The sequence below is a fragment of the Aphelocoma coerulescens genome, chromosome 4 (assembly GCF_041296385.1).
Source record: "Aphelocoma coerulescens isolate FSJ_1873_10779 chromosome 4, UR_Acoe_1.0, whole genome shotgun sequence".
Classification (NCBI taxonomy): Eukaryota; Metazoa; Chordata; class Aves; order Passeriformes; family Corvidae; genus Aphelocoma; species Aphelocoma coerulescens.
This window is the reverse complement of record NC_091017.1, coordinates 9137905-9162430: the sequence shown is the minus strand read 5'-3', so window position 1 is coordinate 9162430 and position 24526 is coordinate 9137905. Positions and strand designations below refer to the sequence as shown.

General features: G+C 37.6%; 1 long non-coding RNA gene across 3 annotated transcripts in view; it reads right to left on the bottom strand.

Moving 5' to 3' along the window:
• The window catches only part of LOC138108940 (uncharacterized), a 31483-nt gene extending 11723 nt beyond the window's left edge, over nt 1-19760 (bottom strand). For 2 of the 3 annotated variants that reach the window (XR_011150144.1, XR_011150142.1), the window contains exons 1-2: nt 19652-19760; nt 18851-19120 (exon numbers count right to left, since the gene is read on the bottom strand). This is a non-coding gene — a long non-coding RNA (uncharacterized lncRNA). Of the gene's footprint in view, nt 1-18850; nt 19121-19535 lie in introns of all 3 variants that reach the window. The other variant, XR_011150143.1, reaches the window with a different exon arrangement.
• Nucleotides 19761-24526: the final 4766 nt, after the last annotated feature.

The window sequence follows — 24526 nt, the reverse complement described above, 5'->3', positions numbered from 1 at the left end:
ATCCAAAACATCTGGACATAGTACACCCTTCTGTTTATTAAAAAAATAAACCTTTTAAATTTTTTTTCCTAAAAAAAAAATGGTTTCAGCAGTCTTGCAAAAGGATTTTATGGGGAATCGAGTGAGAGCAGAGACATTTTAGTGGAAGATGAGTTACACTAGAAAAACTGAGGCTCTGGTCTTTGGCATACCTAAGACTATTGCTTAGACCTTGAAGTCTCAGTGATCTTATTTGAATCTGTTTTAATTTTTCAACATTTCATGCTGGTCTCCTTCTCCTTCCCTCCCTTACTGTTGTCCAGCCTCTCTGACCAGTCCTCTCATCTTGTTTCTGGCCAATCACTATCGTGTTATGCAGCTCTACTTCCAAAACTTGCTTTCTTTCTCTTATTTCTTCCCTGATGCTTAGTCACAAACTCCTAGAAACTGCCCAGAACTGCAGACAGAAGGGAAAAAACTCAAAAGCAACAAAATGTCCTCATTTCAGCTGGGACAGAGTTAATTTTCTTCCTACTAGCTGGTTCAGTGCTGTGCTTTGGAGTCAGTATGACAACAATGTTGGTAACACACTGATGTTTCAGTAGTCTCTCAATAGTGCTTACATTAAATCAGGGACATTTCAGCATCCCATGCTCTGCCAGTGAGAAGGTGGACAAGAAGCTGCGAGGGAGCATGGCCAGGACAGCTGACCCAAACAAGCCAAAGGGATATGCTGTAATATAGAATGTCATGCCTAGGATATAAACTGGGGGGAGCTAGCTGGGAGGGGCTGATCACTGCTTGGGGATGGGCTGGGCATCAGTCAATGTGTGGTGAGCAATTGTGTTTTACTTGCTTGTTTTTTCTGGGTTTTATTCCTCCACCTCTCTCCCTTTAACTATTAACATCAACATTTAATTATCATTATTATATTTTATTTTGTTTCAATTATTGAATTGTTTACATCTCAACTCACCAGGTTTATTTTTTCCCCTGTTATTTTCTTCCCCCATGGGTGAGGGGTGTGAGCAAGCAGCTGTTTGATGCTTAGTTGCCAACTGGAGTTAAACCACAACATGTAACAATCCAAAAAGCCACGCACCCTTCAAAACAATAAAAACCCTTAAAAAAAATACACACTCCCCACTCCATTTCAGGGCTCTATGCTTCACCACAGGATAAAAGTCTTAAGATTTCAATGGTGCAGCTCTAAGGCATCTGAGCACATATGAATCCCGCAATTTAAAAAAAAAATTAGCATGGAAGCTCCAAGAAGAGCAAAACCTGTGAGCCAATCCCTCACAGACTTCCTACAAACTACAGCTACTGAAATAATGCAAGAGCCCTGCAGAGCTTTCAGCCAGATGGAAGCGTATGTATTCTGGTTTTGTTTTTAGGAAGATTTTCTGCCTGTTATTTACCAAGAAGGGCTAAAAAAGGTAGGAGAAATCCTTTCTGGCACAGCAGCTTGCACTGAAAGACCTGCAGTTTCATTGCAAAATCACAGCTGAAATCCTCTTGTGTTTAAAAAAACATCAGGCAGTTCTAACACCAAATGCTACCCCTTCCATTTTATCTTTGTTGTTTACTTCAAGGGCTGAGGGCCATAGTTGATATTTAATGAGGACATAACTGAATCAGAAGTCTTTAAAGGAAATTTTTAAGTACATTGATTGATCAGCCCTACCTTAAAAAAAAAAAAAAAATATGAGGAGAGAACAAGAGTACAGAAGTGAACCGTGGGGGTGTACCCTGTGCTCATGCCTCCCTCTTTCACATATCTCTTGATGGAGTTTCCTCCAGAGAAAGGGAAGAGGATTTTGCTGCAGCAGCAATTTTGTAGGGTTTGAGAATTTCCCCACTTAACAGCAAACAAGGTTCACATGTCATCTCTGAAAGAGAAAATTGAGTGGCACCACATCTCTGCAGCTACATAAACATCAGCTCACTTGGAGACTTCCTCAGTTGAGAAAATCAACCTGACTGAAAGATTGCATCCTTTCTGGAGCTCAGGTAAATGTTAGATACATTTAGCCATTTTACTCCATATGTACATGCTCTGAAGGAACAAATTTATGAAAGTTCACTGATTCTAACTGCTGTAAATTAATTAAAAAGCTTACATCTACCATACTTTGTTGGTTGCAATAATTACATATGAAAGATTATGACTTGAAAACTGGAAGTGTAGAAAATGCATTTCTTGAGTTAGTCATCTAAGAGCACCAGTGGATTATTTTGGTCATAGAGTAATTTTAATTTAGAAATTCAGATATTAGTAGAATAAAATAAAACACAATTCACTGAAAAACTTATTTTCTACTGTTGCTGGCAGTTCATGTTAAAATTAAGCTACCCACTTGAGCATTCTCGCTCAAAAATCATCTCACACTGAATAAACTCACATGACCTGAATATGTTGCCTCTGCCAGTAGCCAGTAAGTGCTAAAGGCAGTAGCCTGGAATTACCCAAGGAGCTATAGAAAACAGTTATAAATGAGAAAATATTTTGAATGACATTTAACACAAGTCTAACATGTAAAGCATGCAGGAAAAAGTACGAGCAGTACGAAAAAATAAAAAGGAGTGTTATGTCCATTTATATTCAAGATACAGCCCTTGAGAGTAGCTTGGAACCTCTTGAAAAAAATGACTTTTCTTCCCTTCTCAAGTGAAATATGTAATTTTTTCACTCAGTCAAAACCTTAGATCAAGATAAAATTGCAGATGTTGCTTTACATGATCAGGACATTTTTACCAAGGAAAGAAAAGGCTTCTTTAATTATCCTTCAGTGTATATATACATGAATGTAGTACAAATTAGTTTTCCCACCATTTAAAAATGACAGTTCTTGTTTTTTAACTCCTCACTAGTTTAAGGAAACTCTTCTTTCCAAGCATCACCTCTCCAAAACCAGGAAATTAGGGATAAGTCGAACATGCGATGTTTAAACTTCATTGGGATTCACAAAACTATTAAAGCACATTTCCCTCCTTTCACCAGAGTGGGGATATTAATGACACCACCATTTGCAGCACAAATAGCATACTCTATCACTTGGCAGGCGAACAGAAGTTTGGTAGGGGTGTTTTTTGGCATCACCATACTTATTAGTGGGATCAGTTACAGTGCACCTTGGAACTAGCTATTTCCATGTTATTGACATAAATGATTTTCTAGGAAAAGAGCAAAGAGAGAAAGATATTTTAGTCTGTACGGAAGTTGCAGAGTTGGGTGGAAGCTGCCTTTTTCTGCATCTCTCTTGTTTTTTTAAGACTACTACTAAAAGCAGGTACTTGGTAATTCACCAGTAGGCTGTAGCCAGAGAAAGACAAGGAAAGAACACGAAAAGGGAAGGGGAAAAAAAAAAAAAGAAGGTGGACATAGGGAAAAAAAAGAAGGTGGACATAGGAAAATTTCATCCAGGTTCCTGAGAGAAAGGAGGTAGCTTGGGGACTAGATGCAAGATAAACTTTTTGGCACAAGCATGCAAAACAGTGATAAATGCTAATGGAAGTAAAGCTATTCTTCATCAATCCAGGTGATCAGCAGAGAGCACAAACCACAGAGTCAGCACCAAGGCTGACATATCAGGTGAGGGAACCATGAGCAGCTATGCAAATGCTCATCCATGACTTGACCTCTCTTTATGGAAGGTGACAACAGAGCTCTCCATTTAGAAGGCATTACCTTGCTAAGCTTATCAATTTATAAGCACCAAGGCAGGAGCTGATGTTTAAACAGGACATCTCCTTGGGCCAGAGAAGTACATTTAGCTCATACTAAACCATCAGCTTCTCTGGAACAGGGGCTATTGGCTGCAAGCAGGCTCGGCCGCAAGCTGGACCAGAACAGTTTGGGCTGCAGATTAGCAGCAAATGGTACAAAAATCCTGTGACTTGCCTTTTTGGGCGAAGAGGAGGAGGATGGAAATGGAAAAGAGTAATCCACTGAACATGCATTGTTTCACTTTGGGACAGGATGACACAAATTGCTCTTATATAGAACAACATGTGATTTAAAGTCCACTCCGTCACAACAGATTTCGGTTATAACTCTTAAGTGTTTCCACTAGGAAATGTATTTACTCCAAGATGCTTCAGAAAGAGATGACATCTTACTTGCCTTCTCTGAAGTGGATTTTGGTCTTCAGGTGGTCCAGCCAGCAATTCTCTCACATCTCTCCCCTTTCCATTCAGACAGGTATTTAGTTTTGACTCCCCCTACATCACCTTCTTTTCAGGTCATTTACAGCACACAGGATACACGCTTGTATCTTTGATTTAAAAGCAGCACACCCTTTATGTTCTAGAGGTATTACATATTTAGCACCATTTTCATCAGCAGTATAAACCCTTGCTCTTCTTTACTCAAGCAATATTATTGAATGTTCAGCAGTACTGCAGCAACACAAATTGTAAACAGAAACACATCTTGGAAAAATTCACATACAAAAAGAACAAACACATAGAAAGCACCCAGACTGTCACAATAGCTGTATGGAGACATGTCTGGAAAACTATTTCTCATGGAGGTCTATATAAAAATAAATAAAGCTTTTTCAAACACTTGTGACAGGTAATCAAGGGAAGAAATAAATTACCCAGGCTCCCTTAGGGGTAAATAATCCTGTCCTGGCTCACTAATATAAATCTCAATAAATAAGATAATTTTATGTACTAATTCATATTTACAGATGTGCATCCATTTGTGAGAAGGTGTGTGTATATATATAAATATATATATGTAAAATTTTATTAAAATCTCACATGAAAATACACCTCAGATCGCAAGGAGGAATGCAAAGATAGAAATTCGGGTTTTGTTTAAAGAAAGGTTATCTTCAGGCTTCATCAACCTGTAGCCACACCCCACGTGCAATACACACTACAGTCAGTTTTGCAATCTTTAGGTTACCCCCAGCAAGCATAGCCTGCCAACCTCTGCATCACAACCTGCATGAGCCCAGCTTCATCTTCCACAGATGAGCAAGTACTTTGAACCCTGGAGAAAGGTGGGTAAGGTACCACCCGTACCTCCAGCATATAGCCTGTAACACGGTCTGCTTTTGAAGCTGTGTTTTTATGTCTTCACAGAGCCATAAAATCATTTCCTCTCTAAAGAGAAATCCAAGTCACAATTTATTTTTAGACAAATAGCAGAATGTCATTGCTTCTCTTGACACCTAAATGAAGGGGTAGAAGCAACCTGTCCTGTTGGCGTACAACTAAGCTCCATAATGTTCAGAGATGCTGTAATTTCAGTTGAAGTAATATCCTGGAATTTCTCTTTTCATTTTAGGTACAGTAGATATTGGCCACCTATTTTTACTACCAGGTTTTTGTTTCATTTTGTTGTTTGTTTTTGTTTGTGACTAGGGATTTCTCACAATATATATAATAAAATTAATATTTCCAAAATATTAATTTTAGAGACTTTTTAAAATATGTTTACTTTCAGTGAAATGCATTTTACTAAAAATGCACAACTGTCCTTCTGGGCTTACTGGATTTAGTCTTAAGTGACAAAGCTTGAAACACCACATCAACTGCTTTCCTCAAGCGTGAGAGGATCCATGAGAAAACAGTTTAAAAACATGAGCAGGTTTAGGTTTTTTCTGTTATTCTTTGTAATTGAAACTTATTTGCCCGTATCCATGATGTCTATTCATGGCTGCCCTCCTTCAAAGCTTGAATTAACGTTGATGCCTGAAAAGAATGATTTCTAAGAGGAAAACTCTGTTGCTTTTCAAAAATCTGGTGTTTACTTCCAGTGTCTAAATCTTAACCCTTAATGAGTAGTAATGAGTGTTGGAGAAGGCACAAGGAGAATTTTTGATGTAAGATCAGAGGCAATGCAGAAACTCAAGGACACTTGATAAGTCAGAATTTACCTAATAAATGAGCTGCATTTTTGATGTATTTTGATTATGTTATACTTTGCTTTAGTTCAGACTTTCATGACAGTTGAAAGCAAAGTTACTGTTATCACAGAAACATTTAAAATGAAATAGGTTTGAAAAACAACTATGTATGATATTAAATTGTAAATCATTCTAAAGTTTCTCAAGAACAAAAGGTCAGACACATAGCTCATGTAAATCAGCGTTGCCTTTTTGATGTAAATGGCACTGTATTAGTCTCAAGCCATTTACATTACATTTGGTCTCTAGTGCCCTAAACTTCAAGTATAAAAATACTTTATTGAAAGATTTGCCTTTCTGTAATCCAGATCTGTCACATAAATTTAGCAGGGAAGACACAGATACTAAAACAAGATCAAAGAAAGCAGACCTGTAAATCCAAAAAGAAAATTTCTCCTTTAAACCTTTTTCTTCATCATCTCTCATTTATTATTTCTTCATTTTCATCATTTCTAGCAATCCCCCTTCTGCATACATTCTCCAAAAGTGAATGGAATTCCCAACTATCAACTTTATATTATTACTCCATCACAGTTTACAGGAATTTTTTTACTTTTTCTATTTTTGTTTTTGGTGTTGTTTTTTTTTTTGTTGTTGTTGGTTTTTTTTTTTTTTTTTTTTAAGAAAGTTACTCCCAGAGGCCAGTCACATTGTGAGTAATGCAAAACCTTCTGGAAACTTGACATTAGATATGATATAGACATTAGACACTTTATCAGTATAAAGTGCCACAGACATACAGACCACTTACTTTGAAAGAATTTCTATGTTCAAGAGAGTTGCTTAAAAAAGAGCAGCTGTACATTTATTTGGCATTTGATCTAGTACAGGATATATTGATTGGTAGATAAAATTGTTCCAAGGCTTGCTAAAAAGCTTCATATCTAGAAGCTGTACCACCTTTGACCTAGCATAGTTAAACAGGCTTGCATGCTTCAGTTACTGTATAAAGTATGTAAACATTTCAACAGGAACCACATTCCAGAGGAATTGTCTCAAAGATTTTAATGACAGCAGCTAAATGAAGACTCAAAATGGTATGTCATTTAATAACAGGAAAAGGAGACACAGGGAATAGAAGCTCTTAATGGAAAAAAGAGGAACCAAATCACAAAGCTATTGCCTGTTTTTTCTTATCAAAGGTTTTGAACAAATGCATTCAATGATCTTTTAAAGGAGTGCTTTGCCATACATTTAATAAAAAGACTTCACAAAACCTACCTTCTATATATTAGCCCTTCTAATGCAAAGTTCTGCAAGAGAGAAGAGTATTTCTGATTACTTTGTGTCACCCAAGGCTCACTTTCTCTAGACTCAGCAGACCCACAGATTTTGTATACAGTAAGTATAAGGAAAGAGAGGAAAAGGAGAAAGAAGGATAAGGAAAACAGTTTAAATAGACTGAATTAAATGAAAGTGTGCTGTCCAAGCCTGAATACACTGCTGCATAAAAGGTATGAACAGACAAGAAGGATTACTTGAGAGATGGATGGCATCCTGTTCACTGCTTCCAGTCAGAGGTTTGCATTTTACGAAGACATTTGTCAAGGCAACTCTTATGCTCAGCCTGCAGCCTATTGCTCTTCCCTGCAGCTCTACCTCACTAGCTATTCACACTTCCATTTGATCAGTAGAAACTCAGCTGGAACTACCTTATACTTAAATTGTTGTCAGTTCACATAATATTCTTTTCAGGACACTTCAGCACTTCAGCTATTCTATCTGTACCTGACATTCGTCCTACAACAGCAGTACCTGGCACTTCAGTAGAATAGAAAAATCACCAAGCTTACAAGTTATTAATGAAAGATATTGAACAGAATTGAATCTAGGAAATTCCCATGAAAATCACACCCTATGTACCTTTGAATTTAACAGATAAATACTCTCAGACTGTGCTTCTCCTAATTACTCTTGAACTTACCTATACATAGCTTCCCTAACAAGCTCATGAGAGTATCGCATCAAGTACTCTAAACTTTACAGCTTCTCTTTGATCTGCAGGGCTCATTACTCCAACACAGGAAGAAATTAGATGTACCTGGCATAGTTTAATCTCAGAAACTCCACATTACCTCCTTAGTGCCTAAATTATACGAATATTTCACCAGAAACTGAAGGTGACTTGACTGCAACTCCAAGACCTTTGCTCAAACACACAAAGTACTAATTTTAAAGAAAAGAAAAAAAGACAAAACACACAAACATGAAAAATTCTTCATTTCTTTTTTCTTTCTATTCCACTTGCTACGGTTTGTTTGTGTTGCTAATCATGAAGTGGTTTATCCTCAACATGGAAAGATCCTTCTTGTAACTATTTACAACCCACACCCCACACTCATCCACTAATGTTTCAGGATTCCTGATCAGGCCCTACTCCTTAGCGTAAGTCCAAAACTCTTCAGAGATCCTAAAATTGGACTAACCCAAAACCTCAAAGGGCCACCACACAACTGGATCTTACTGTTTACCAAGATTATAATTGCAAAAACCATCTTCTGGTGTCTGAAAGAAAGCATAACTTCCTCCCTAGACACAAAGAGCATTGCTACTCCTCCAAAGAAGATTAGGCCAAGAAAAAGCCTTGGCATCATGACATTTTCTAAGGTACAATGCACTGGATGTTAAATGTCAGTCCTTCAGGATGAAAACTTGCGGTTCTGACACAAGCTGGCATATATTAGTTCTTCCTTTCCTCCAAGGATCTAATCTGATTTGACTCAAACTTGATTAATTGTTTAAAAATACCTTCAATTTAGTCAGCTATATATTTGTATTAGATGAACAACATACAAAATTCCAGCTAAAATAAAACAACACATGAGATTTCCCGTCCTTTAAAATTTTTCAAAATAACACTTTAGGATCTTTAAAGTAACATACAAACTGGCTACAAGTAAATAATTTACTGCAAAGGGTAAATTAAAGTTTTAATAGCAGAAATAAGCTAGAAAGAGGAGGGGGAGGATAAGAAATAAGCATTTCATTTTTTTCATGCCTGGTAAGAAATTTGGCCATGTAACTGAAGTCATTCATAATCCATATTTCCAACATCACCCATGCTCAGGGCAGCTGTTCTTCAGAACAATTGTTTGAGAATCTCTAAGAAATAGTTATTTTAGCTGAAGAAGTGACCCAAATAATTTTGATGTTAACAGGTACTCTGCCTCCAGAAAATGTCAGAACTGTAGGAGCCTGATTTTTACCTCCTCACTAGTATCAATTTTAGTGCTGGGAGAAGCAAAGTGGGCAGTGTACTTGATAATATCTCCTAATACAAAATTGATCTCAAGGATGGCACTCGTGACACATAGCCAAATTCCCTTCTGAAAAAAAACAAACAGCAAGAATTGCCCCAGTTCCTATACCATTGTTATCATATTGCTGTTCACACATAAGTGACAGAACACATCTGTGGATTAAAAATTATTAATATCATCTATGTGTGTAATAATCTTTAACAGCTTTAACAACTACTAGGTACTGAACTTACTAGACAAATAAGCAGTTTATGAACTTACAGGACAGCAAAGGCCAGAAATTTTGCGGTGCACATATAAAATCTACTTGTCTAAAATAACTGATAATTTTTAAAGACAAGAGAATTGTACCTATGGAACTCTTATTAATAGGCTCCTCTATGATGAAAAACAAACCCAAATCATTGTGGTCTCACAGGCTCAAACTGTTTGCTATTCAGTTCAGACTCAACTTTTTCCTCACATGCTACAAGGCATCAAAGGTAATACGTACACATTTTTTAAACTTGGGGAATTTAAAGACTAATCTAATGATGATTTTGGACAACTGTGTTTATTAGAGAAAAATAAGCATAAAAAATAAATAAAAGCATAAATTAGGTATATTCCTCAATAACTATGCAGATGTTTTAGACACAGCCAAAATTTCAGTTATCTAAGATAGAAAAGAAGTACCACTTCTTTCCTCCTGTGTTTTGTACCTCCTAGCTAATAACTAAATATATTCACTTTTTCGATTATGTCCTTTGAAGAATAAAGACATGTCTGACCTTGTACTGGATCTGCCTATTCAGCTGACAGACCACTAAAATAAAGTAGTGGAAGCCATATATTTTAAGGTCCTGATTTTCAAAGCACACCAAAATGGCTTACTGCATATGTACAAGAGAACTTCTAAGACACATTGAAATCATAAGTTTGAATTCCCTCAATAAATAGATTGGCTTCTGCTTTTGTAGTAAAATGGTTAATCAGCAATAAAAATATTTTTATGGTCAGGAAGCTTACAGATGTGCAAGGTATGTCCATCATAAATACTGTTACTGTGAAAATTCATATTAAAAGCTTTCATATATAGTGTTCCCTTCTTTTAATCCAAGAACACTCAGAAGCTAGATTCTGCTGGCAAACTGATTTCTTATAATTAACAAAACCATGATCTTGATGCACACTGTATCCTGACTTTCCCTTCTACCTTTGTAGCCACATGGGAGGAGTAAGATAAATATCGTACTTTTCTTCTACAGCAATTCAAAAGCTTATTTAGCTGTGATTCTCCCTTCTTATGATGCTCCCTTTCCTTTAGCAAAAGATAAAAAATTATGAGTTTTACACACTTGGATTCTTTTGGAGAGTGGCCCTGCTTAATATTTTTTTCCCCTCTCCAATTCTAGTCGAAGAACAAAAAGAAAGGCTTTAAACTCCAAAGAGACATTTGATAAATATATTTCTGAAAATGTTTTTCTGGAAACTGAAGCTGTGAGGTGGATGCTAGAAGGCCCTTCAAGTTGAAAGCGCAGATGTGATGTAAAGAACTACAATAACATGTCCTACTGTAGGTTGTGTGGTTTACATAAAATAACAGATTTTGAAATCATCCCTTTTGTAATGGGGTAAGGACACAGTTCAGCCATGTTTCCTAGCAAACATCCTCAGTCAGTACCCCAGATTATTCCGTGCTGGCCTTCACTCAGGGCTACAGGTCTGCTCCTCATTTCCCTCAGCTTTCAAGGGAAAGCTCGAGATCACATTCACACTTCCATGATTATCCTTGTCAACAGGATCAGAGGTTGCAAGGCTGACAATGTACAATTATCTTACATAAGAGGAGGCTGAGACAAAGTAAATGGACCATCAAACATCCATATCTGTGTTCTACCTGCTCTCAAGCAGGTACCAAAAACACCCCCACACAGCTTTTTGTGACACTAAAACATATCCCTTGAGTGTGCCACAAAATGTTTGCTTTTCGAGTGCAAAGAAAGCCATACTTTAAAGAGGCAATTTAAACAAAAAGAATCATTTTCAGCATAAACAACAGAATCTAGGAAGCATACACAACATAAGGCAAGATGAAGTGCCCAGTTATACTCTTCCAAACTGTAATGTTTGCTCTCCATTAGCACAGGTACCTTGCAAGACTTCCTGGCTAAAACACTAAAAACATGCTGGCTACACTGTGGAACTCGATGCAGTTTTAATTTGGGTTCAATTTATAATAACTGATTTCTTTGTATAGCCAGAGAAATTTTACCTGGTGAAGCTTCTTATTTTTTGCCCTTAATAAAACTATTATGTCATTGCTGATGTAGGATGGACTAACCCATTCATTTTTGTGGAAGAATATTGCATATTTCTGGCAAGACTACAATGGCAAACATTCACTGAATTTATGTTGCATCTTCTCAGGCAAGTAGTATTCCTCAGGGTTTAGAGGGAGTACATTCCAGACTGTGCTAAAACTTAATTCCAGGCTACATCCTTCTATGTGTCTGCATTAAACTGGCTGTAATCTGGAATTCAGAGGTCTGTATATCAAGCTGGCTAAGCTGGTTTGAAGTGAGTCTCCTTCTCCAAAATGAGCTTAATAATTACAAAAAGTTCTAAAAACATGGAACTATCTTCCATATAAACTGCTGCTCTCTTCAGTGCTACTCCATACTTGAATGGCAGCAGGTTCTAATCTGATATACTGCAGGGATAGGTGCACATCAGACAGTGTATTTGTAAACTAAGAGTACATATATGCACATAGTATAAATGCAAAAAAAAAGTTCCATCCAAAGTACGCACACTTTTAGGGGATCCAAAAAACCCAAACCAAACCACAAAAATTCAAAACCTGGTAACATGATGCAAAATAAGTAGTATCAAACTATTACTGAATTAAGCATTAGTTACACTTGAAAAACTAGTCATTGATGCTGTTACATTTTTATTCTAGTTCACAAAGTATCCTTGCAATTCCAGATTGAGTTCTTCCTTATCCTCCAGTTTAGCATTAAATCAGCATAACAACTGACAGTGATTTCACTACAAATTTCATGATTTTAACTCCTGCTTCATTTCCCCGATTTTCAGTAATCACATATAAACACTGCTTTGTTTAAAGCATCACATCAGATGCTCAAAATTTCTGTAATTTTTCTGGGATTTCCATCAAGTTCCTCTCGAAAGAATCTTTATTTCAGACCAGGCAGCTCTCCCTCATAAACACAAGCTACTTTCTGTATTCCTACACATAAAGCTTAACATTCAGCAGCATTTAAAGAGATTTTCCAATAAGCTCATCTAAGAAATCCCATCTAATTAATTTAGATTATCATTGCCTACATCACCTCAGCTCCCTTTGCAAATGCTTGCAGCAATTATATCACTGAATGAAAATCCTGAATAGCATCAGCACTAAAAATTACTGAAAATACCTACAGTCAGATAAGAACAGTTCCTCGTTGTGGTTTCTTACACTAGAAGTCACATTTAATCAAATCCAGTGAGCTGCAACAGCCAGCCCCACACTAAGGATCTCCTTTGCTGCTCTTAGGAGCTATGATGACAATTTTATATAATTCAAAAGAAATGGTATTTCAAAGCTGAGTTAAAACATGCATCTACCAAATTTATCTGAGGCCTTCCACTCAGTCACACCCCCACACACAGCACTAAGGGCTGCTTTCTCACTAAGGGCACCAACCCTTCACATCACTCTCCCTCTAACAATTTCATCACCTTGGGATTTTAACTCCTAATCAGAACAAAATGCCTCAAGGCCTCCATCACAGATCAGTTCCATTTACTTTTTCATTTTCCCTGTACTTCACTTTAGAGAGAGCCTGCTAAAAACAATAAAAACATCCCACACCACAAAATCCTTTATCTCATTGCCTCCTTCTTCTTTTTTGCAATATTCTTTCTGCCTTTCTTTCCTCTGACAGAAAACCCCTCCGGAATTGCCAGGTGCTCCCTACCATCATCAGTGAACCACTGCTGAAAGCCCCCATCTCTTGCAAGCAAGTGCCAGTAAACAGAAATCTGACTGGTAGCTTAAAGTGTTTTATGATAACTAAATTGACTATGGGTATCCATGGGCTTATTTCTTTTGCTAGTAAGATATGTTTTGAATAAATTAATGTGCATTAGTACATTACTCAATGCAGTTATTTTCAATAAAATTGAACAACAAGAACATCCAGTGCTAATTTCCCATAAAATAAGCCGGATGAATGTGAGTTCCACTACCTACTTTTATGCCTTCATACCTCATATCCCATCAGCAGCAGTTCTATAAGCTCCAAAGCACCAATGACAACTTCCTACAGCTCTCAAAGTCATCCAGGTAATCTTTTTCCAGAAACTTTCACAGTATTACAGACTTACATCACTTTTTGCTGAAACCTCACCTCAACTTCCCAGCCCATAGTTCCTTCATTTGGCCCACCTGCAAAAATGGGGATCATCCAGGTGGACAATCGCTCTTCAGCTCACCTGAATCCCTCCATCACACATACAAGAAAAAAATTCCTCAGCAATCAGGAAGAAAACCTAGTTCATTAAATTTCCTCTTCATTAGTAATCTCCTCTATTTATGTATTAGCTCTAGATTTTACAACTTGTTATTGCCACATATTCGAGGATTTGTTTAATTAAACAACATTTATTTTCTTGAATGAAACTACACCTAGCTTGGACAAACCTGAAAAAATATTCTTATGCATTCAATATACACAGAGTATGCTTATACATTCATTAAGCATTCTTACAGGTGACAACACATGATTTATTTTCAATCAGAGTTTTTTGTTTAGGGTTGTATTCAGCTCTTTTAAATTAGGACATTTCTGCCAATTAATTCACTAGATATTACTTGTGGTTTGATTAAATATATGTGTAGGTTAATATGTGATAAAAAGACTGGAAAATGTTCACCACATAAGTGCTGCTCACATTCATCATAAATATTTCATTTCCATAAAAATATAATGGAAAAATGTTTATTTTATTTCTTAATCTACCTCTGGTTTATGTATTGGAAGGGTCAACTGGTTTATTTATTGGAGAGGTCAAGGAGGGTCAATAAAATTTAAAAAAACATGAAAAAACCTGCTTCTATAAATGTTTTACTAGGAAGGAATTGATCTCTTGTTAAATCTCATTTGGAAAAGAAGTTGGGAAGGAGCTGAGGGAGGCAATGTGAGTGGTTCTTTTAGTTTTTCTTTTACTCAGTTTCCTTCTACACAAACCTGAAGGCTTTTGACTTTGATTGGAACTGCCCCCCCCTTGCTTACTTTTGTACAGGAAAGTAAAAAAACCAATAATGAAACTCAAAGACTTTGAAGAAACATTTTTAAAACAGGGTCATGAAGCTGTATGATGTGCCTTTTAAACAGTATGTGATTACATCATTATTCTATTACAAATGAACACAAAAGGCAAGTGAACAAACAAGCAAATGGACATAAGAAAATAAAATCAGGAGTAAAAGTGTGTTTTCATGTAATTTAATCTGAACTCTCTGATTTTCTCCAGAAGGGACCATCATCAACATTTGAAAATTCAGAGTAGCTAGGCTGTTGATAAAGGAATAAAATAAGCATAACTTCTGAGATAAAGTAATGAAATTACATAGGTTATACAACTGGACACAAGCAGTCTATTTCATCACAAAACACATGTTTTAATAGCATTTTTTGAAATGTGATGAAGTATTTAAGCTTCAACAGTTACTTAAGTGTTCTCAGGTAATACTGGGTCATACCTTTCTCAAATACAAGGTTCCTTTTCACAGCCATGTTAAACCACTTTCTATAAGCAGAGACAGGGATAAGCAGTAGGACAATGATAACTTCGTATCACTTTGGCAAATAAATGGAGAAGGAATGTTTGGCTGGGGGATTCCTGAATCCATCTATTGCGCTTCTACTCTGACACTAAAGTGGAGTCATGCAATTCTCTAGTCACTTAATGTCCACTTCTGTACTTTAAATATGTTATTTCTTATCAGACTGAGCCCTCATGCTCCAATTTGCTCTGAAGAAGCAGAAATTGCATTTGTAAAATAGGATTTTCTTTCCTTTCTTTCTGTTCTTGGCACTCACTATCTTCATTCAACGTATAACATCATTTTGACACAATGCAGCAGGTAATACTGTAAAATCGAATGCAATAAAAGCTACCCAGCATACACATGTATGAGGGGAAAGTCTATCGTCACAAAATTACTGTTCAATTTCCATTGGCTGCAGTTCAATTTCAAACTATTCACCCAGCTTCAGTAAGTCCTCTCAGATCCCAGCTCCAGAGGAGGCTGCTTATTTCTATGCACCACAAAACCACATTATTTCCTTGCTGACCATGATCAAGTAGCATTTTAGCCTAAAATTAATACTTTGTCTGAAGAAGAAAGTTTCTGTTTTATCATCAAGAAATCTCTGTGCCGATGTATCGTTCTAGGAAGGCTTGCACGGGCAAATGCCTCACCAGAGCACAGTGAGGCTTTGATGCAGCCAGATTGCTTTGAAAGGGACATGAAGCACCAAGAAAACATTCTTTGGAGGAACAGTTTACTTCTTCAAAAAGCTGTACAATCTACAAGGAAAACAGGAGAGTGTAGGATATTTTCCTGTGCCAGTCATATATAGTCAGCTCTGTCCCTTTGTGCAATTTACTCCTCATAGTACCAGCAGGTAACAGCCACTGTACTATAAAATTTATTTTGGAAAACCATTGTGATAAAATGCAAAAACTCCTTCCTTGTCCTAATGCCATTTCTTTTATTGACTCAAACTCTGAATGCACTGGCGTATAAAAAAATAAAACATAATTTCAGGCAGAAAAAATACTTCCTCTTCCTTTCTGAATTTTGGCATTTCTTTATTCTAGGAGAAATGGAAGAGGTTCAACATGCAGACATTTACATAATTTGACAAAAATTCAGAAATCAAGTCAGTTTGCTATAATCTTCATCCTCCCATAAACAGAGCAGCAAAGTATAATTCAGCTGAAGAGATGGGATGAGATAGCTTTACAAGCACAAACAAAGGGAATGGAACAGGAGAGCTGAAGTGAAACTGCAGCATAGTTGAAGGGACAAACTATTATTAGGTGACAATTTGAGAAGAAAAAGAATCACAGTTTTTTCTGTTGAAAAACACCGTAATTAAATAAATTAATGTCCCTGGTGTTGTTTTTGTACTGTAGAAAGAATTTTCCAGCAACCAGCCAGAAGAGTGGTAACAAATTTATCATGTAATGAATTTTGTTTTGTGGTGAGGAATACAGGAAAATAAGCAATGATTAAGCACCAGTTTAATGTAGTGTATTTGTCACTCTGCATGAATTAAAAAGCTAGAGGGACACTGTATAGTATTTGCTGTCTGTGTTTTGATTCATTGTGTTGTTGCCTTTCTCAGAACTATTAATGATAATGCCCACTAACTTTTGAAACTGGAAGAGCTAGTTAGGGTATTTTCAACTACAAGCATCTTTAAAGTAGATTTCTGGAAGGTTCAGTATGTTCAGCATAACCTTGGATCACAAAGACTGAATACTTCTATCAGCATCATATAACAGTAACAATCTTAACATTATTTATGTATACGGCTAGATTTTTATTTTCATAGCTAAAGTCAGTGCCTGCAATGTCACTGGCGATAATGCATTACCATTTTTTATCTATGGAAATGGGAGGAAAATCACATTTACTTAATAGGAAATATTATGGTAATCCCTATATATCAGTTAAGATAACTGTATTTCAGCAGGGCATAAATTGCCACAAGCTTCTTCTGTATTCAGACAACTGTGAAACTTAAAAGCAAATACAGATATGTTTCCCTTTTCCTTGAGTCCATCAGCACACTATACTGTGAGATTCAACCAGTGAAGAGGAAGGAGACATATGTGGGTCGCAAGGAGTACAGAGTGACTGAAAGACACCATCACTGAGGATAATAAGTAATGTTGCCCAAATTGTGTAAAAATGGTGCCTGGTGGCGGTACTACTCCATTTATCAGGCAGAAAAATCTAAGGGGAAAAATTTAACTGAGGATTATAAGCTCATATGAACAAAGATTTGGTGGGGCAGTTATCTTTGCTATTAACTTTACTAAAATCAAAAGTACAAAACCGATCTACAGCCTAAGGCATTATTTCATGTCAACAGTAAAATATCTGCCTATGCCCCTTCAGCAATGTACAAACATACATACACACATATGAAATATGTTATGGTATGTATATTCACTGCCTCAACTATGATAACTGCAAGGTTGGAAACAATTTTAGTGAGAATGATAGAAGATGAAGGCTGTAAGTCAAAGTTCCTGAAGACGGCTTTCCTACACAGAAGGGGGGGGAGCATGGCATTGCCCCATGGGAGCACTGGGGCCCTTCAGCCTTGACTTCAGGTTAAGGGCACATTGGGTTACACTGTGCAAATTTCTGAACAAAAAAAAAATGGTTTTACCCAGAAAATAAAGTCAAAGGCAGCCACATCAGCCTAGAAAAATATGGCAAAAGCTCAAGGAAGTGATGGATGATGTACAGCCCAAAACTCCTGGCAGCTTCATTGGAGTCAACATGGTGAAAGGGGGGGCAAGAGAGCAGGAGTGGCTGGGACAGTGCTGATACCATGGGTGCAAGGATCCTAGCACCATATTCCAGAGGAATGTTGGGTACCAGATCATCCATGCAGCCTCATCAGGGTGCCACAATTCTTCATCTTGTGATTCTATGCCTCTCGTTTGCTCTCCCCATCTGTGTGACAAATCATCTTATCTTGTACACACCCATCTGAAGGAAGGGGCCAATCACCAAAACTCTCAGACTCAACTGAGCATAGCAGAGCACATGTGGGATGGGGCAGGAGATGCAGGTTGCCATGGAAACCCATCATTCTGCTTCTTGTCTCTGCCTAAACTTTTATACCAGACTTAGATAGCCTGGTCTAACTTTTATTGCCAATGACAGAGAGTTTAGCCATGGTGTCCTAACTCTTAAGTCTTTTGAATATTTGCTTTGCCTTTTAACAAATGGTAAAAAGTTTCACTCTTAAAGAAAAAACAAAGTTATATAAAAAAAAAAAGTTATATAAAAAACCTCCAATTTTAAGTCTAAAACTCTAAAATTGGAATCAGTTGTAAGAGCAAATTGTAGGATTTTGTCGTTGTTGTTGTTGGGATTTTTGGTAGGGGTTGATTTGTTTTGTTTGGGTTTCCTTCTGCTAAGCAGCAGTCTGATATACGAGAGAATTAAAAAGACTTCAAGATATTTTATTTATCAGCCATTGCTTCCTTCATTTAATAGTGCAGCCTAACCAGTACAACACACAAAGAAAGAATTAGAGATCTCAGAGCTGTTCCACACTAAACTCCCTTTTGTCAATGTTTGGGGACCAGCTGTAGGTCCTTGATGAAAGCCAACTTAGATTTCTAACTAAAGAAAAAATGATAGGAAGGGCAGAAAGAGAGGTCAAAGACTATTTTGAAAGCCATCACTAAATATGCAATTTTTTTGGCTAAATATCATAAAATTGATGTAAGGAAAATATCCTTTAAGTATGAATGATGTTTTACACCTTTATGTATGAATATATGTAACCATGTTGGACTACATATGACATGTATTATGTAAGTATAAATCTACAAAAATACTAAGCTTAAAAAACCAGACAAAAATGTTTTGATTACCTGTGTGAAGTCAATTTACAAACAACTTCCTTCAGGGTTTTTTGCATTGTTTCTGTGAGTTCACTCCTAAGTGTCTTTTCCTTTCTTCTCACTGGCCGGCCTGTGCTCTTTCACCTTGTCTTTCTGGTGGGCTTGAAAAGAGCCATTTTTTTAGTGAGGTTCATATTTCAAGTACTCTCAAGCATGAGTGAATAATACTTGGCCAATTTCACAGGTTTCCACTTGACAGCAGTAAGGTTTAAGTCCTTTGTTGACTCCAGATGCTTGTGCCTGGAGAGCAATCGGAAATGTCTTATACACAAAACACACCTTTTTTGGACTGCTAGAAAACAGATGATAATAACAGCAAACTGAATTATGCACAAAAAAGAAGAAAAAATAGTTTATCCAAAAATGTTTGCTTTAAGAATTAAGTCAGACATCATCAACAAATTATACACTGTGTTGAATTAACTTGTTTCTGTTTCCACGAAATCACTTCAATACCTGAGACAGTTACATGGCCAAAAGCAGAATTTACAAAGCAAAGGCTTCTTTACAACACAAACCCAACAGAACTGATCTGCAGGCCCCTCTTTACGGTGAAGTTTGTGCATCATCTAAGGGGTGCCACTAAAATTCAGGTAAGAACATATGATGTATTTTAACAGCATTCATAAAAATTAAAACAAGAAACAAAATTAACCTTGTGCTGTGTGCTAGTCCAACAGAAAGCCCGGAGGTCTAGCCATGGACCCGTCCACACTACAGCAGGCACACACACACACAAATATACGCAGGCAGACAGGGTATGCTCCTCACCCAAAAGAGCTTCCCCTTGAACTGTTGTGGGCGCACGCAATAACAGAGGCTAAGAAGTAAAGAAAGGGGACTCTTCATACATGCTCCATGCAGAAGGTTATCCCCATGAACTGACAAGGACAAAGAGCTGAAGTGGTAAGAGGGTCCAGGGATTTTATACTAGGGATGGAAAGGCGGGGAAAGGGATCACATCCAATGGGATAGGTACAGATAGGTGGGGTCAACAGTAAGGGAACCAATGGGAACAACACATAGGAGAGACTTGGGGAAGGATCCAATGGGGGCATCGAGGAACCAAGAGCTTTCTAGAACATATGCATATTAAACAAAGGAAATGAATACACATAACTTCACACATAAAACTGGGAGGGGAAAACATTAACCTATCAGGGGAAAACATGCAAATATCAGAACAAAGGACTCACGGGTTCTCACCGTAACTGCAAAGTGATATACTAAACTTGGGTTGCTGACCACCACAAGGGGTTGTCTGAATTCTCATCAGGAGTCGAGTAGCTGGAGGCACTTGCACCGCCACACAAAATTAGTTTAGTTACCAGCCATAATGTCCTGAATCTGTGTTAGGCCATGGATAACACAAGCTTTAAGTTCTATAACTTTAGGAGTGACTTCCATTATATCTGTTCTGAAGAAGCATACTGCTCTCTGATGCAGAGCAGATTTCCTTTTCCGTAAGTGCCACTAAGATAACATGTCAGCTCTCCAGTTCTGATTGCTCCAGATACAGTGTGGACTGACAATCCTGTCCAGATGAAAGTATTCCAAAATATTCTGCAAAGGCTGTGCTGAGTGTCCGTGCATGGGAAATGCTGCCACTGCTGCTACTTCCCTGCTGGCGGTCCCCACAAGCATCTGCTAGTCTGCAAAGCACTTGCAGCTGGACAGAAGGAGAGCTGGTGGCACAAGTGGCCCCCATACTGCCTGATTTCCAGCTGAGGGAAGCAGAACAGATTGCTGGGAAGGGAGACAGGATAAAGAGCAAACATCCACAGAGTAGTGAACAATTTCCTTGGACTAAATGCAAACATCTATCCAGCAGATCGGAATTCCAGCTTTATATTGGAATACAACTAGATACAACTGCAATAATAGAAGGAATGTAAAAATAGGTGAAAAACCATTCACAACAAATCAGAGTAAATAAAATCAGTCATGTCCTATTTCCATGTAATTGGTGGTTTTAATCACAAGAGGATTATTCCGTGATTGGAAATGGGTGGGAGAATGCACAAGACTGATGGTTCACATTACCATGAATAGGAAGGGAAATGCCATCGCCTGCCTTATTTACCATCCCACACTTTCTACTGTGCAAGGAATACAGGCGACTAGAGTACCACTTCACAGGTCTTCCTTTGAAAGGGATATCCCCCTATGTGACCTCACATCCAAATAAATTAGCCTAATTTAGCTGCAGCTATGACTTTGTTTCTCCAAGCCTTGTATACCTTGTTTCTCCAAGCTTTAAGCTGGATTGTGCGATTTTCCATATTTGTATCCCAGGTCTCAGCTTCCCATTACCTTCCCTTAGATTTGCTCATCAATGGTAATGTTTCCAAAAACTTTTACAAAATTTTATTTTCCCCTTTTGTCATAACAAACTTATTTTTCCTATGAAAAACTGAAGGTCACTGACCTGCATTAGCAGGCCGTGGCTGATTTTCTGCCCCTTCCAGAGCTGCTCAGGTCTTCCACCATCATCTTTTTGGCTCTGTGGAAGCCGAACAGTAGAAGTGTTACGGTGTGTACAGATAGTACATTGCTTAAAAACAGGTGCAGCTCTGTTTAGACTACTGCACCAATGCTAAGCTGTCTTTCACAAATAGAAACACAGTATTTTTTGTAGGACCTTCAATCCACCATATGCTGTGGTGGAATCTCTCATCCCTGTAAGTACTGACTCCCCTTGGAATCCCTCAAATTTATAAAGTCTTTAATTGGTATATATGGGGCAAGGAGTGTCTGTCAGCAAGTCTGTGTCCTGTGATCTCAGGATTCTTGGAACATTTATTATTAGCAGGTCAAAAGGGAGTATCAATATAGAGAACATTGATATGCCTTAGTTCCACAATCTGAGATGGAAACATTCCCTTTAAAATACTCAGCATCCTTTCTCCAATAATTTCATTAAACATAGTAAGACACAACAGCCTGTTCTACGGATGGGGAATTGACAGGGGGAGATATAAAACAATTTGGTCTTCCAGCTTCTTTGTGGGAAACAGCACCACAGCAATGGCTGTAGTTGATGGCAGATAAGTGGGGCTGCCACTGTGACTGTTCTGAGGTCTTTACCAGCATTCATATGTGAACACAATATCCCCTCTTTTTATCCCCATGCATTGGATGGGGGGAAAATGGAGAAGAGTAAAGGCAAACCACAGATCTGACACGGGATGAATGTTTCCAGAAAGAATAGGCAGCAGCAATGCCTTTGGGATAGGTAGCTGCAAGAGTGGTACAGGAGCGTGAGCACAGTCAGAGTTTTCTAGACAATTCTGTGGGTCCAGTCTCCAACCTTTTACCTAATGTTAGGATAAACATGATTTTTCAAGCTTATTAGATAAAATATCAAACTGCATTGAGATTTAAAAATTTTCATATTTTCTTTTCTTTTCATTCCTTGAGGTACGATGGGGGAAAAAATGTGTACAAGCCTGAGATTTTAATCTCCAAGTGGTTATCTTGATAAGTAATAAATCTAACCTTTCCAAGCAGACATATGAAGTTAAGGGGACTAATTGATCATGTTGGCACAAAGGTGTTGTTCATTCTGCAAAGGCCAAGTTAATCCACATTGATGTGATTCAAATTAACCTTAATCAGCTAGTAGGCTGACTGTGATTTCATTACTGGATATGCTACAATTAGACATCTCCTGTCTTTAAATGCCCCTCAGCTTTATTGCAGCATTTTTTTTTTTTTTTTAATAATAACCACCCATTTACACATCAAATACTATTAGTGTAATTGGCTTTAAAATTGACTTTTTTGTGTAGTCACTTTTTGGTTCTGTTTATTCTGAAAAGGTCAAGTAATACAGATTGATGTGATCTAAATTAACCTCAAACAGTTACTTCTCCTCTCAGAATGATATGCTGTCATGGTAGGGAAGGATCAGAAAGTTGCCTTCTCTTTCCTGTTTTTTTTTTCCCCTTCCAGATACATAAATCATATGTATTTCATACCTGGAGGCAGGTGCAAAACACTTAGAACCCTATAAATCATCCTCATAATAGAATTCAAAAGCAGTTGACTATTCATCAGAAAACTTTAATTCTTTATCCCCGTTGAGGCTGTGCAGGTATGCCACACACTTTATGAAAAAATTACACTTTTCAAAAACTAGTTTTACTTTGTTGTAACTAAAACCTGATCAAAAGCCCACTTTTGTAAAGCTTTCTGCTCTTGTATTCCATACCTCAAGTAGTAGACAGTGTGAACACAATAGTCAACTGTAAATTCATGGGCAGTGTGTTTGATTGTGGCACTGAACAAGAGAAGCAAGTTCCCACACTTTATTTTGTTTCTTGAGGAAAACAATTGTAATTTCTCTGCCTCTCTTCTCCTTCAATTCTCTCTGGCTAAGAGTATTGCCTCTTTACCCTGATCAAATGGAAAAGTACAGCAAGTGAAACACTCAAGGAGGGCCATAAGAAACACAAAACAAAAATGACAAATTTTCTTCAAAGGGAGTGAATTAGATGAGGAAGGTGAGGGCGGAAATGAAAACTTAAAACCAGCTCTTTACCCTGTCTACCATTTAGACTCTCTAAAGAAATTTAGCTTCCCCAAAGGCAGGAGGAAATGAGGAAACATCTTGAAAACCCCTGTCCATGCTGCAGGAAGGATGTGCTCACCTTCCAGGGGTTCCCTTTGGGTACCCCTGGCCCATCTGCTCCCCTGATCTCTCCTGGCTTCCCTCTGAACCCAGTGGTGGGAAACTGCCCTGGAAAGGATCCAGGGTGAAACACCTGTGAAGGCAAGGAGGGACAGGAAGCCAGGCAAATTGTCCTCCTATCTTAGGTACCAACATGTCTCCCACAGCTCTCAACCCCGGCTACCTACTTGGGACACAGATATATGGAAATCCAACTTGACGTAGGGAATAGCCACAACTGTCACATCATTTATTGATCAGAATAAATGTTTAATTTTGCATTTAGTTGAAGGCTGCACTGTAATCAATAATTAATTTGCCAGTTGTGGTTATCTTACATGTCCAGTCACCTTTCCACATGCCAAATAACCAGAACAAGCATATTATTTGTTCATTCAACTTTGAACCTGAATCTGAATAGTCTGCACTAAGAGACTTCCCTTTTTTTTTTGACTTTGTTCTGTTGAAATGCTCAAATTTGAAATTCAGCTCTGAACAGTAGGTAAGGACTGTGCTTGGTGCCCAAAAAAAAATAAAAGGAGCATTTTTTCATCCTGCCAAATCTTCTAAAAGACACCGGAAGGATTGCAAAGAGAAACAATTACATATACAGAAGATAAAATGATTCTGATGGTAAAGATGACTTCTTAAAATGATTATTGGATCTCTACCAGTATGGAAAACCCAGACTCTCTTTCTGAATAATGCAACAGCTTAAATAAAGAATTTAAAGAAGCTGAAGTTACTCTGAAAGATTTTCCCAATTCTTCCAGCTTTAGGGGCTGCAAAGGACAGCAGAGGCAGCTGTATCTTTGTAAAGTTCACACAGCTCTAGGGTTGCTCCCTTAAAAAAATCCTGAAGGAAAAAATACAGAAAAGCACATAATAATTCTTTGCAAAATTTCAGGGTAACTGGTGCTGAACATAATTTGTACACACAGGGAGGTTCAACTTTTTCTGCCACTGCATTTTTT